Here is a 15798-nt window from a genome sequence, read left to right as displayed (position 1 = left end):
ATACTTCATCTGTTCGTATGTTGTATACTCATTGTTTGTTAAATAAAGTTTATTTAAAAAAAAAAAGTACTTGGTCTCCGACTGATGACGTATCACGAGTACACGAGAACGCAAGTACGCACAAGTACGCATATTGAGAAACGCCCCCTGAATTGAGACACAGCCCTAATTTTGAAATAACATCCCACGTGGATTCGTTATGCAACTGAGTCACGTGACCGCACAGCAACGAATCACAGCAGAGCCCGCAAAGGGGGTGGAGCAAGGTGTGTGTGTGCAGTAGATGAAGCGAGCACAGAGAGAGCTGCTTTTCATAAAACGGGACTAAAATAGTAAACTTACAGGAACATATACCACTACCAACGTTTGGATCGATATCTGCATCGATCTGCACACCCTTGTCTCCTGGATCAACGTGAACCACGGTGGTCTCCTCTGCCCGATCTGTTTCCTGTGTTTGGAAAGACTTCCAGCTTCATCACGGAGTTTCTCTCGGTTTGTGGGCTCATGTAAAGGTAAGCACCGAGCTAACTTTAATGTGGGTTCAGTTTATGTTGAGTTCATCTCTGTTGCGAACAATAGATTGCTTGGTATACACTGGAGTTAGAGAGACTGTAGAGTTTGTGATTGCTTGCAACATTATAATCTGGCGGTTGCTAACTGTGGTCAAGTGTCACAGTCAAGCCAGCCTCACCGCAAATGCTGTTGCGCTATTCTTACGCATATTACGGTTTCGGGTGCCGACAGGTTCAAGAGCACCTGGCTGCAGCCACTGTGGAGCTCCACAGTAACCTGAAATTAAAGCTGAAAATGCTTATTTTTGACCAACTGTGAGCATGTGACTGTACTTTTTCATTTTGTTATGCTGTTTTGTTGAGGTCGTGTTCCTAATGCCTGTAGTTACAGTTGGTGCTATTAGCAATAAACATTTCACACCCATCATGATGATGTCCGTTAACTTCAGGGCTCGCAAAATGTCAAAATCCCTGGTAGCCCTTCGGGCAGGGACTCTTCAGTTTGTGGTAGCCCAAAATAAATGTAAGTAACCCGAATACAAAAGAGCAATTTTTTGATTGATGTTTTGTTTCCTGTTTCCTTTCCTTTACGATATTATACATTAAAGTATAATATTGTAACGGAAACAAAACATTGTTGAAACACAAATTACAACATTGTATAAAAATTACAATCATCAACTCAAATACTTGGATCTAATTGAACAGAAATTTCTATGAACATGTAAGAACTGCAGAACATGAATCAGTCTGTGTCAGAGGAACACTGAAGTAATTGCTTAAAGGATCTTGCTTCTTCAACATCTTTAAGAGTTCTAAACAAATGTCTGTCCTCCAGAAAATCTTATGTACGCAAACGCGTGTTGCAACATCTTATCTTGTGCGCTTTTTTTATTTTGACAGCGAATGCGCACCTGCACACCACTTATGTGCACCCCTGGTTATTTAGCTTGTCATATTCCAGCCACAGACATTCTTTTGTCCATGAAACCATAAAGCTGCACTTTCTTTTTGCCTTATAGTCTGATTTGTCATAACTTTTCCATTTTGTGGTAAGTTTTTCTTTGGCTGTCACTTCTTCACCCTGACCTGTCTTATTTGGCTCAGCAGAACTAAAATATATATTCTGCTGCTGTCAACCTCTCACATATTTAAGCTTACTTTGGGAGATTTCACTTGTCAGGTTTGAACGGTAATGGTAATGACTATTAGGGACCGCTCCTCTACAGGAGACTAGTGCTGGGCGATATGGAAAAAATATTTATCACGATATGAATTATTTTAGATCACGATAACGATATATATCACGATATACCACCTGACCTGTGGTCATCTGGAAAGTATGCAGTCTAAACAGCGAGTGGAGAGGGTGCAGTCTTTGTTTTGAGTTACTGTAAAGCATGTCGCAAATCCGGGTGCACGTAAAGCAGCACCATGTTGCAAAACCACAAGACAGAGTTTCTTTGCAAAAAATATCACTTTTTTATACTTTATTTTCTCTTGCATAAAGTTAAGAGTATGTATAGTGAGAAGACAACACTAATATATTTGCACAGGCTATTTAACCTTTTAAGACCCACCATAGAACCAAGTCCGCCAGAGCTTATCTTTACATTTATTTATTTTGAGTGTCTTCATAGTTTTATTTTTGATATATACAAATTTTTATATACTACAGTAAAAATGAAAATAAATAAATGCAAATTTGCAAAAACACAGCATGTGCATCAAATAAACTATTTACAACGGTGTAATTTGACTTCTAAACGATACAGAAGAGCATAAAGTCAAACATGACTTTTAAAAACACCAACATAGACTTTGAAGCTTAAATAACTACATTTTCCGCGAAAATGACGTCACTTCCGGTTTCGGACAGGTAATGGCGGACATGCGCTGACTTGTATACAAATGTAGGAAGTGTTATGAACAGCTGATCGGATCATCAAAGCCTGTTTCTGGAATATTATGTTTTTGTTGCTGGAAGTGCTTTTTATGCAATTTTTGCAAAGCTATATGTGGAAGAAAACCGTGACCTAGGGCAAGCTAATGGAATAAGATGTAAGTACAACTGGTATGGTTTCAAATGCAAAATAAACATTATTGCGCTACCTTAGGTGGTTACAGTTCTACAGGGATTTAAAAATAGTTAGGGAAAACGGAGTGTGCCTGCTCCGACCGGTTGTAAAGGGTTAATGATATATTTTATGTAATAATTTGTAAAATTCGGGTTAGAAACGATAGAAAGGATAGAAGACAAATGTCACGATAGACACTTTTCTATCATCCACACGATATATATCGTCATATCGCCCAGCACTACAGGAGACACTGGATTAGATTGATTGACAATGGTCTACAGCAATCAGAACGCACAACAAGATGTGCTGTAAAAAATAAAATAAAAATCAGCAAAACAGCGAGTGTCGCGGAAGGTGCGCCGCGTTATAGCGAGGGACCACTGTACACTTTTGGCCACAAACATTTTAGGGGATGGTGAATTTTTTTGAACAAACCCAGAGTGTAAAAAAAACCCCCACTTAGAACCATTTTTATTTCTTACCAGCATCAATACTAACAAAAACGCAATTTAGTTTTCGCTGTCAAAGTTGATTTAACTGAAGTTACGTGTTTCCGGTTAGTGTGGAGGTCACGTGTTTCCGGTTAGTGTGGAGGTCACGTGTTTCCGGTTAGTGTGGAGGTCACGTGTTTCCGGTTAGTGTGGAGCTCCACAGTGGCTACAGCCAGACCCTTCTCGACAGGTTTGCAAGCACGAAAGTCTTCTCTATGGTGTCTTCGAAAAATGCATTTTCTAGTGCTTATTTACTGTGTATTTTGTTTCATGCATTTAAAACAGGCCTGTTTAAAAGCAGGGCAACTTTGAATCATAAAGTGTGTCATAGGTCATTGGATTGCTTAGCAAAACAGGAAGTGTGAAGAACAGCATGCTTTTGCAGAGTTGCAGAGAATATTGCCTAAGAGAACAACAGGAAATGATCTTTGGGTCGTAAAACTAGACATGAGGAGCTAGATTGCAGGTGTCTTTGCAGCTATACAAATAACAGTACTCTAGAATTAAAATAGAGAAGTGACAGTTGTGGAAGAGAGTGCATTTTTCACTATTTCAATTCTCAAACCACTTCGATACTCGAAATAATACACACAGACAGATATATATATATATATAGGTATATGTGTGCATATATGTATGTGAAATGATAACATATTTAAAAAGCATTCTCTTCTCACTATACTGAACGTATAACCCACCAAGTAAAATTGATGTACTGTATAGTTGCCAAGAAATTACACTATAGCAATTCACATTTTCATTTTTTAGCTGATATTAAAGGAAAACTGTAAGAGGTGACGCAGATGTCTTCCTGGATTATGACTCTGGGCCAACCCCACTCTTCCTCTTCCACCCCATAGCCAAAATTACTGTATGGTTCCAGAGAAAATTAATACTAAACTATACACAAATTACAGTAGTTTCTCATCGTTAAACTCCGATTAAAGGGAAACTGTAAGAGGTGACAGAGATATTTCACTAGATCCTGACTCTAGGGCATTCATTCAAAGTACAGTAATGTAATTTGGGTAACGTTTAGTATTAATTTTCTCTAAAAACTGTACAGTAATTTTGGCTGTGCGTCACAGGGTAAAGAGTGGGGATGGCCCAGAGTCAGAAACCAGTGAAATATCTGTGTCACCTCCTATAGTTTTCCTTTAAAATGGGCTCAAAGATGTGAATATTAAAAGTAGAGTACGGTTATTCGTATAAAGTTTAGGATTAATTTCCTCAGAAACTGTTCAGTAATCTTCGCTGTGGGTGAAAGGGTAAGGAGTGGGGGTCACCCAGAGTCAGAATCCAGTGAAATATCCCTCTCACCTCTTATAGTTTCCCTTTATTCTAAGCTCAAAGATGAGACCATTCAAAGTATAGTACTGTAAATTGGGTATAGTTTGGTATTTTCTCTGGAGCTGCATTCATGGTTATTTATCCCGAATATTGTCTCAGTATGTCTGATACAAAAAAGAAAGTGGAAACTTTCAGGACAGAGTTTTGGAATGATTGTAAAACTGTAATCGTGCTTATGTACATCTGGATAATGACACAAACTAGTGTGTGGAGCTTCAAGATGAATAAATAAATTACTTTTTTCATGACATCAATAACTAAACTCTAAATATTAGTTATATTTAATATTATATTAATGTTTGTGTATAACAGATTGGCAGCTTAACACAGGAATGTACATGGAAACAAATAGGGAGGGAGTTGTGATGTGAATGTGCTTGTGACTTTATAACAGTGCCTATGACACTAGGGAGGAGTTTTCATTTTTTTTATTGAAAAATAGCAGCTTTTCCACAGTGCTGGGATTAAGACGGTTCCTCTTTTTTGAGAGGATTTCCCCTGCTTTTGAAAATACCTTTTCACAGGGCACAGGCGAAGCAGCGGTTGCAAGGCAAGGCAAGGCAAGGCAAATTTATTTATATAGCACAATTCAACAACAAGGTGATTCAAAGTGCTTTACAGAGACATTAAAAACAAAAACAAATAAAAAGCATGATTTAAATTTGATTAAAACAAGCAAGCAAACAAACAAACAAACAAAACAGTATATAAAATCAAATATCAAAACAGTAAATAAAATCAGAACAGTAGATAAAATCAGTAGTTAAAAAGTAGGTTTTGAAATTTAAACTTAAGTGTGGATTTGGTGCTTTATTCAAATGCAGCTGAGAATAGGTGAGTCTTCAACCTGGAAAAACCGAATGAAAGTAACTAAATACAATAAAATGGTAAAACATGGCCTGGGGCGCACTGACAGAGGAGAGGCTGCCAGACACTGGCGCCACCAGGCCCTCCCTCTGACCACCACCAGTAGGCAACGGGTGAAGTGTCTTGCCCAAGGACACAATGACCAAGACTGTCCAAGCCGGGGCTCGAACCAGCAACCTTCAGATTACAAGACGAACTGCCAACTCTTGAGCCACGATCGCCTCATAATAAATCAAAATGTGCTCATATACCTCGAGTCACAGGCTGAAAAGCTTCTGATGAAGAAGCTGCTAAAGATGAGGCTCCGAGCACTACAGAATGCAATGCAGTGTTAGAATCGATGAAATGGCAGGTGACAGCAAGGTAAGCCTCTGTGTTAATGGAGGTCCACATATCAGATGTCAAACTAACTGCAGAAGTCTTTGCCACAGTCAGTTTTTCTGTTTGTTTGGACTCTTTGTATCTTTGGACCACCATAGCTTTCAAATCCTAAACAAAAGAAAGTGCAGCTCTTAATATGGAAATATGGGCAAAATGGAAACAGGCTTCATATTTTAAGATACACACCTGCCTTGTGGGGAAAACATAGTTAGTGTTCAAAGCTTTAACACACTTTCTAAACCCACTGTCCTCCACAACAGTGAAGGGCTGGGAATCCTCTATCACCATGTTGACCAAGGCCTCATCCACATCATTCTTCTCCCCTGATAAAACAAGCAGAGCATTAAGAAATTACATATATCAGTAAATACAGCCCAAATAGGAATGAATGACATGGGCAATATAAATGTATCACATGACCAGCATTGGGACTAACTCGTTATTAGGTAACATGTTACAGTAACTACGTTATTATTGTGGTAACGAGCACGGTAACTAGTTATTATGACAAAATCAGGAACGCGTTACTCGTTACTGGGATTTAGATAGGCTCGTTATTCTTTACTTCGTGTGGTGGCTATCGCGGAGCTTCCACAGATTCAGTAACATTAGCAAGTGGTGGAGGCCAGCAGGTGGATGAGAGAAAGGGGAGGCAGGAGGAGAGACCCGAGGATTCTGAGTGTCAGGTGAACTGAACTTCAGGTAAGAAGTTATGACCTGCAGTCTATCTGGGTCAGATATAAACCAAGTTTAGGTGGAGTTTATTTTTGTTATGCTGACTTTTTCGTACTGTGTACTAGCTAGCATGATGGAGTTTCTATACACGTGGGTGGGTGCTATGATTTTACTGATAAGGTTAATTATTAGAGTTGCCAACCATCCCCCAAAAAGGGAATCGTCTCGTATTCAGAGAAAACATTACCCGTTTCGTATTGAGCTGAAAAGGGACGCAATTTGTCCCGGACTTCAGCTACAATGAAGAAGAGAAAGCTGGAGTTTTTCTATGTCTTTACTGCACAACTGCCTCTTCTTCTCTCTTTCTCTCCCCCTCCTTCTCCTGTTTCTACTTCAATCATGAAACTGATCAATGATCAGCTGTTCGGCTTTTCTCTCTTGTTTGTTTATCGCCCACTTTGCCCCAGAAGAGGAAACCGGCGGATGTCGCGCTAAACAACAGCAGCACGTTTAAGCTTGATCAGCTGTTGTTAGAATTTATTTAATATTAAATTCTAGTATCAGCTGATGTTTGCTGGAGCCACAGCTGTGAAAGCTGCTGGTCATGATATCGGTTTGGTTATCTGGTGAGCGGGAAACATGAAGATGAAACCAGGAGATGTCCTTACTGAATCATCAGAGCTGAACAGGTGATGGAGAAACAGGTTTACCTTTTAGGTGACATGAATGAGTTGAAGGGAAGTTATGAACTGTTTCTGAGAGACAAATAGCACCAAGATCCTTTTTTTTTTAATGTAGCTGACAGCTAGTAACTGTGCAGGTGTAACGGAGGGAAGGTGATTTAGCACAGCTGTTATTAAAAGAGGGAAACCCTCCTCAAAAAACGGACAGAGCAGTGGAGCAGTCAAGGGAAAGCACACTAATAAAAACTGTAAAACTAAAATTTGGCCTCCAGTGGCTGAAGCCGTCCGACACCTCGCTCTGCGTCCTTGCTTATCGGCGCTGTATCCTCCTGGCTCGCTTCACGCCAAGCTCTCCCCCCTGTCTGTGTTACTCAGCACTCTGTAAATTACCACTCACTCCTCTTCTCTCAGGTGTGTCCAATCAGTAAAATGGGAAAAGGGCGGAGTCCCTCCAGGACAGATTGACGGTGTAACCAAAAACATGCAATATAAATAAAACACTGCACAAAATATAACCACAACATGCAATATAAAAAGTAAATAAACACACTTCACATTAAAACACAACAAAGCAAAACAACATCCGTCCTCCCCTGGATGACACAGGGGCAGATCTAGCAAAGTTTTGCCAGGCGGCCAGGTAGGGCATTAACAGGGAGAGGGGGGCACAAAGAAATACTTTTCTTTCTTATTCTCATTTAAAGTATCTATTTATGCATATATACCATCAGAACAGTGTACATCACTGTCACAACAGTGTTTCTTTTCATTCAGAGGCTTTATGACCGACCCGCCTATAATGGTGGGCCGGTCTCTAGTCAAAATGCCCGGGCCAATTTTTTGTCCCAGTCCAGCCCTGTATGCACCTTCTCTGGAGTCTGTTGTTACCTACATCTTCCTATTCGGAAGGCAGAATTTCTGGTTTTATACAGTCGAAAGCACCACAACTGCAGTTTTGGTGTTGGATGTAAAAACATGACGCTGTGACATAGGCTAGAATCATGGCGATGGTCAACGACGGTCCAGGTGTGGAATTTCTTTCGTGGAAATATGCACATAATTTTTTCCTTTCTATTGGTATGTGACACAGTGGACTTGTGGCAAGTAAGCAAGCTAGAAGACTGGCAATCTTGCTGGGTATCCAGTTACAGAAGCAACACATTAAGAAGAGAATTCTGAGTAAAAGCAAAGTTACTTTCCCTAGTAACTAGTTACTCCTGAAAGTAATGAGTAACTTGAAGTAACTGAGTTACGTTTCATAGAAGTAACTAGTAATGTAACTAAGTTAGTAATTATAGTAACTTACCCAACACTGCACATGACTATATCCTTACAACCTAAAAAATCTTACCTGAGCTTGGTCCACCATGGTTAGTGTCCTTGTTTTCATGCAGGGCTCTGAACACACCCCACCACTTACCCCCTTCGCCCGACTGAGCCCGGGGAACCATCCGGCTGAACCTACTCCTACTCCGGCAGCAAGATAAAAAAAAAAAAAAATCAGTTTTATTGATTACAGAATACACTATATCAGATTCATATCGGTATCGGCAGATATCCAAATTTATGATATCGGTATTGGTATCGCATAGGGTTGCCACAAACGATTATTTTGATAGTCGACTAGTCACCGATTACATTTTAATGACATTTGCAGATTGTTTTGATGGAGTTTAATAAACTCAGCCGCCTGCTCCTTGCTATCTAAAATATAACAGGACACTGGAGTATATTCTCGAGCATCTCACACTTCTGATAATCAGTTGTCTGCTTGATGTTAAGCTGTGTAAAAACTATAACTTTAGTCTCACCCAAACCGCTTTACTCAGGAACAAATAAAATATTGAAAAAAGCCAAAAATAACATTTTTAAGTTATCTAAGTGACTTATATATCATGTTTAACCTGAGTAGCGAAAGATGGCGATGGGTTTGAAAACGATTTGCCAGGAGTATGCTGTTCTCACCGGCTCTAGTGAGCCTTGAACCCCGGCTAGCTATCGAGCTGGTGGGTAACAGACGTCTCCGAAAATGTCGGAGCGCTTTTGAAAATAAGTGGTGTCTTAAAGGGTTAACAATGCAATCGGTCTTGAACAAATATTTGATTAATGTTGTCAGATCACATCCTGTAAGCAGAGTCTGCCTGTGTCTGTTTTATGGAAATGAACATGTTTGTGAAGGTTCTCAGTCATCCAGGTCATCGTAGTCTATGGAGCTTGGATAGAAAAGTGTCTGGACTTGCTTGACTTGCTTGAAGACATTTCAGCCCTCATCCGAGAAGCTTCTTCAGTTTTAGGGTGAAATGGTGGCTACGTCCACACTAGCCCGGATAGATTTGAAAACAGCGTTTTTGTCTGAAAACGCTCCACATCCACACTAATGTTTTCAATATCTTTCAAACAGTTGCGTGTCCACACTGAAACGGCTGTAAACGCTTGCGTTCCTCTATTGTGCATGCGTGAAATCTAAGACAATTCAACCAGCGTCTTTTTTCTGTCTGCCGTTTATTTACTTTCTGGCTCTTTGAAATAGGGCTGCCACAAACGATTATTTTGATAGTCGACTAGTCACCGATTATTTTTGCGATTAGTCGACTAATCAGATCATGCATCCATTGGACGTAAAACGTACAGCTTATTGCACCAGCATGCATCTGCTCTTATATAACTATCATTAGCTTACAGCTTTAAGTGTTTAAGGTATGTGCTAACTAAAAATAAAGACAAGATGGTAGTTTATTAAATTTTAATGAAATTTGCAGATTGTTTCGGTGAAGTTTAATAAACTCCTTGCTGTCTAAAATATAACGGGACACCGGAGTATATTCTCGAGCATCTCACACTTGTGATAATCAGTTGTCTGCTTGACGTTTATTCAGCTGTGTAAAAACTATAACTTTAATCTCAGCCAAACCGATTTACTCAGGAACAAATAAAATACAAAAAAAAAAAAGCCAAACAATAACATTTTTAAGTTATCTAAGTGACTCATATATGTTTAACCTGAGTAGCGAAAGACGGCGGTGGGTTTGAAAACGATTTGCCAGGAGTCCGGTGTTCTCACCGGCTCTAGTGAGCCTTGCCCCCGGCTAGCTATCGAGCTAGCGGGTAACAGACGTCCTCGAAAACGTCGGAGCGCTTTTGAAAATATGTGGTGTCTTGATAAACTGAGCAGATATTTGAGGTTTACACAGCTACATTCTCGCCTGAAAATATGTTACACGTTTATTTTGTGACCCAGAAAGAATAATGAGAGTAATATTAAAACTAACTAGCTGCCGCCATTGTTGGAAACTGAGCAGGGCTGCGCTATGAATTCAGGGACAGAGCTACTTCTTCTTCTTCGGGGTTTAACAGCAGCTGGCATCCTTGTACATGCAGTGCTGCCATCTTCTGTTTCAGTCCGTTATTACACTCTTAAATCCTACTACTTATTCCCGCGTCATTTGTGATCTTCAAACGACGCGTCGACTATTAAATTAGTCGTCGACGATTTTGATAGTCGACGTAATCGTGACTAGTCGACTAATCGTGGCAGCCCTACTTTGAAACGTTGCAGCAAAAATCTCAAGGAAAAGCACCAAGTTTTTTTTAATGGGCTGACAATGAGGTGGAGTTGTTGCTGCGAGTAAAACAAAAGTACAAATTTGCAAAAGCGAGTGAGAATTAAAGAAGTTGAACAAAAACTACAAAACTACAAACATATTAATATTTAATAGAGCTGGCAAAATTGAGAACAGACAAAACAACTGCTGTACAATGCGTTGTACAGCAACGCAACAAATTAAAAATCCTTGATGGAAAGGGATTGTCTGAAGTGACACAACGATTAGCCTAATAGGGCTTTTGGTGCGTGATGTCACGAGAGGGGGCGTGTCCAGGATTTTTGGTTGAGGCGTCTTGTTTCTGGGCCAAACAAAGCGCTAGCGAAAGAGGACCAAAATGTTGGAAGTGATAGCAGAGCTGTACATATGAATTTGTTTTCAACATCCCTCAGTCAGGACATGCTATATTGTATTTAGATGGAAGCTAGCGAGCTAACTTGCTGCTAATTTCCAACTCCATTAAATGTCATGAATTCCGTTTCGTTTTCATGGATGCCTGGATGATAAACTCAATTGTTACACATGCTAGAGCAGAACGCTGATCATTTTATTACGGATGAAAGACTTTAGTTAGTTTTTCAACTATCAGTGATGCCACAGTGATCGTGTGATTCATGGACCTGCAGCGGAGTTTGAGCCCAGACACGGCTAGTGACCTCAGACTTAAAGACCGGATAAAGAGTGATATGAACATATCTATAACTTACTGGAATGAAAATGTCTGGAGCACACCAACAGATATTTGGAGATGGAAGAGAACTGGATATCAGCTCGTCTCACAGCTGCTATCCAGACTAGACGCCTTCTTTTGGTAACATCCGATACATGAGCTGCCTTATGTTGCATCCAAGTGGGGAAAGAATGAAAAGATAAACCATTTTCAACCTTATTCCCTTGCCGGCCGTGCGATCTAACATTACAACCGACCGCACAGCAAGTATGAACCATAGCGGGTGTTATCCTTGTGGTTTTGGTCCTCTTTCGCTTGCGCTTTGTTTGGCCCAGAAACATGGCACCTCAACCGAAAATCCTAGCCACGGCCCCTCTCGTGACATCAGTAATTATGTTAGTAATCACATGACGAACTGCATAAACAAGTGCTAATGCTAACAGCCAATAACCGCCTAAAACCATAAATTAGCCTGCGTAATACTGCATATACGTAACTGCTATTAATTAACATAAAGTGCCAAACAATAGTGTATACTCACAGGGAATGCCTTTTTATGAACCGTTCACAAAATAGAACACATGTTAATCAGTCAATTGTCTGAGTCTGTCTGACACTTCTTCTGTCCACGCACAGATTATGGTTGTGTCCCAATTTAGAGACTGCACGCTTGAAGTACGCGTTTTGAGTGCGATTACGTCACTGCCATGCGATGATGGCTGTCCCAATCCGAAGTGTACTCCAAATGCGCCGTCGATTTCCCCAAATATCAACCGTGGTCCAGTGCACGCTTCGTGGTCCCATATATCCCACAATTATGGGCTCAAATTGTGGTCATAAATATTTTGTACTTGTTAATCAGTTTTGTACTTCTATATCAGGATTTATTTGTGTAAAGAATTTGTGTGTGCGTAAAAAAGATTTGTGTGTGGAAACGTGTGAAACTCTGCAAATTACAAGTACGAATTTTGACCCTACTTTTCATCTGATTGGCCAATGTCATGTCAATCACAAATTTAACTATCCAATCAGAAAATAGATGGGTTTGGCTAATGGAGGGGTGCTTTATGGAGTGTATATCTGCACCTAATCACTGTCTGCGTTCATTATTTATACAAGCTTGCGTATGTGTGTGTGTGTGGTGCTGTACAAAGGTCACAGAGTTATTCTCAGAGCTGAGGTTCCCCTTTTCTAAATCTGTATGTTCTAGAACAAAAAAGAGGAAGCTGCCAGTTGTTTATCACAGACAAGAGACATGTCAAAAGTCACATAAACATGTGCTTCACTGATACATTTCATGTAACTGATCAAAACATAATTTTCTTCTGACAATATATATATTTTATCAGGAATAATATACATATATATACTTTTTGTGTCCCAGCTGAGTAACAGGAGGAGAAGAGTCTGGAGCAGGAGATGAACAATTTCAGCCATTTGGACTCAGCTCAGCCACTACAGAGGAAACAATGACTTCAACACAAAAGGTAAGACAAATATCACAGTTACACTGTTATTGAAACTGTGCACAGCTAGTTGGTTTTTAAAAACCTATTAACAGCAGCTTTTTCTTTTCCATCCTGGGCTCCTCCATACATACACAATTTACATTCACAAACAAAAAACTCAGAGGTTATAAGAAAATACAAAGATCATTTTTATCAGCACACATTGAAACAACAATATCATCAGTTGAACTCACAATTTTTTATGAGTAAAAGTAGGGCTGGGCGATATGACCCAAAATTCATATCTCTATATTTTTTTAGCTGGATGGCGATATACGATATATATCTCGATTTTTTTTTATGAGTATTTATTAAATAATCATGCTCCATAAATAAAAGAAAACAATGTTGTTTTTGTGCATAACAAAGTGTTCACAATTGTGCAGTCAAAATGTAAACTAACAGACGCTGAGTATAATAACAAAGAGACAGATTTCACAGCTGCTCTATTCCCAAGTTCTACTGCTTGACTGACAGCCTGGAGTTTGAAATCCTCTTTGTAACCACGTCTCTTAACAGGTGCCATTTATGGCCCTTATACACACACAGTACGGTAATATTACGTAGGGCTGCTTGATTATGGCAAAAATGATAATCACGATTATTTTCACTGAAATTGAGATCTCGATTATTTGACGATATTTATTTAACAATAACAATGTATTGAATAATGACTTTAAAGATTGTCAAAAAATAATATAAAATAGTGTGCAAATACTGATAACAGTGCAAATGTTTGCAATATAAAAAATAAATGAAAAATGTAAACATCTATGTTTAGTGAACTTTGCAGTGTTGCTCTGTGGTGCAGCTACGACACTCTAGCAAAGTTTACACACTATGTCTACTTGATCCACGTCTGACTCCGCGAACCAATAATGTTTCCACACCACTGAAGTTTTTTTTTTTACCTCTCTTTTCAACCAACAGCAGTCACTCTCCTCTCCAAATAACTTCTGCTTAGCTTTCCGAGCTTCCCTCGGTCCCCAACCCCCGGGCCTCGAACCGGTACCGGTTCGTGAGTCGTTTGGTACCGGGCCGCGAGAGTTGAGGCTCAGGTGTGAAATGTATAGTTTTCAGGGTTTTTATCGGTTTTCAGCGTTATTTTGTTATCGTTTTTATCGTTTACTCGGTTTCCCTTGGTCTTTTCACGTGTGTTATGAATAAATTTTCTTTTTTTCGGTACCTGTACTAGTTTTATTTTGTTGTATTTATCCGCAACACCTTAAAGGCCAGTCTATGAAAATACTGTCGGGCATAAACCGGTCAGTGGCACAAAAAAGGTTGGAGACCGCTGCTCTTAATTGTTGTGACACGTGTTCGAAATGCAGAGAGGTGCGCTCGATTTCCCACACGGAGCAGCGCGAGAGTAAAGCACGAGGGAGGGGCTAATAATCAGCTCAGTCATTTTTAATGATCGTTGAAAGCCCAGATCGTAATCGTGATTAAAATTTGATTAATTGAGCAGCCCTAATATTACGTTGAAGCACAGTACGTATCACTCCGCGAGGCACCAGACTACGGTAGCCGTAATGCTCCGACAATCCATCAAGTGGTGCAGCCCCGTAGCTTAGCAAAGTCGTACTAAAACATTTTTTGACAGATTGCTGAGCGCCGTGTACCAAGCAAAATCGGTTCGCGGTCAGTAAGCACAACCAGAATTCATACATAAGGAGCACTGTCGATTTTTGAGAAAATGAAAGGATTTTAGGCCGTGTAGCCCCTGTGGGCTGCATGTCGTTAGCGTTGTTAGCTAGTTAGCGCGGTTAGCTCGCCAACATGTTGACGTCGTCCAGTGCCACGCACGGGGCGATCCGCAGCAACTCGCTAACGGAGATTTGCCACGTTCATCTTGTCATTGCCTGCAGGTGAAGCTAAGGGGGAGGAGGAGTTGTGTTAAATGAAGGAGAGGCGAGGCAGAGTAACTTTGCGCAGAGACAAAAGTGGACGAAAGAGAGGCAAACCTGCGGCTCCACAAGTATAATTATAACGTAACATATACTATATCGATATAAACGATATTGTCACGTCTTATGTCTCCTATGAAAATATATCGATATTTTTAAAAAAAACTCGATATATTGCCCAGCCCTAAGTAAAAGATTTTCTCAGCTGATCAATATTTCTTCAATATGTATTTTTCATTACAACTCTCATTGTACCACATCATTGAAATGTGATCATTTCACTAGAAGGTGGCGGTAACACACCTACAATATGTTTGTGGACATGTTTGATTCCACTGATGGAGGGAGTTTCTGTTTGTTCCACGACTGCATTTCACTCACTGCCTCTGTTTGTATCTCTGTCACTGCAGGACCAACATGGAGCAAGAAGTCAGCGCTCTCAGGAGGCCGACAAACCTCACAGAAGAAAGGGAGAGAAAATCTTCAGCTGTGATGAGTGTGGAAAGTCTTTTACCCAGGCTGGAGGCTTAAAAAGACACCAACTCATCCACATTGGAGTTAAACCTTACAGCTGTGAGTTGTGTGGAAAGTCTTTTACCCGGGCTGGATACTTAAAAACACACCAACTCATCCACAGTGGATTTAAACCTTACAGCTGTGACTTGTGTGGAAAGTCTTTTACCCGGGCTGGAAGCTTAAAAAGACACCAACTCATCCACAGTGGATTTAAACCTTACAGCTGTGAGTTGTGTGGAAAGTCTTTTTCCCAGGCTGGACACTTAAAAACACACCAACTCATCCACAGTGGATTTAAACGTTACAGCTGTGACTTGTGTGGAAAGTCTTTTACCCGGGCTGGAAGCTTAAAAAGACACCAACTCATCCACAGTGGATTTAAACCTTACAGCTGTGAGTTGTGTGGAAAGTCTTTTTCCCAGGCTGGACACTTAAAAACACACCAACTCATCCACAGTGGATTTAAACGTTACAGCTGTGACTTGTGTGGAAAGTCTTTTACCGAGGCTGGACACTTAAAAACACACCAACTCATCCACAGTGGATTTAAAC

General features: G+C 40.1%; 2 long non-coding RNA genes across 2 annotated transcripts; one reads left to right on the top strand and one right to left on the bottom strand.

The window, feature by feature from the left end:
- Nucleotides 1-244: 244 nt before the first annotated feature.
- Nucleotides 245-15172, top strand: LOC109200496 (uncharacterized). Its single transcript, XR_002060663.2, has 3 exons — nucleotides 245-515; nucleotides 12700-12802; nucleotides 15141-15172. It is a non-coding gene; the product is annotated as an uncharacterized LOC109200496 (long non-coding RNA).
- LOC112844727 (uncharacterized) lies at nucleotides 5562-6248 on the bottom strand. The gene is made up of 2 exons (XR_003217461.1): nucleotides 5872-6248; nucleotides 5562-5793 (listed from the first exon to the last, which is right to left on the bottom strand). It is a non-coding gene; the product is annotated as an uncharacterized LOC112844727 (long non-coding RNA).
- Nucleotides 15173-15798: the final 626 nt, after the last annotated feature.

The sequence above is a fragment of the Oreochromis niloticus genome, unplaced genomic scaffold (genome assembly GCF_001858045.2).
Source record: "Oreochromis niloticus isolate F11D_XX unplaced genomic scaffold, O_niloticus_UMD_NMBU tig00000960_pilon, whole genome shotgun sequence".
NCBI lineage: Eukaryota > Metazoa > Chordata > Actinopteri > Cichliformes > Cichlidae > Oreochromis > Oreochromis niloticus.
This window is presented reverse-complemented; position numbering and strand designations above follow the sequence as displayed.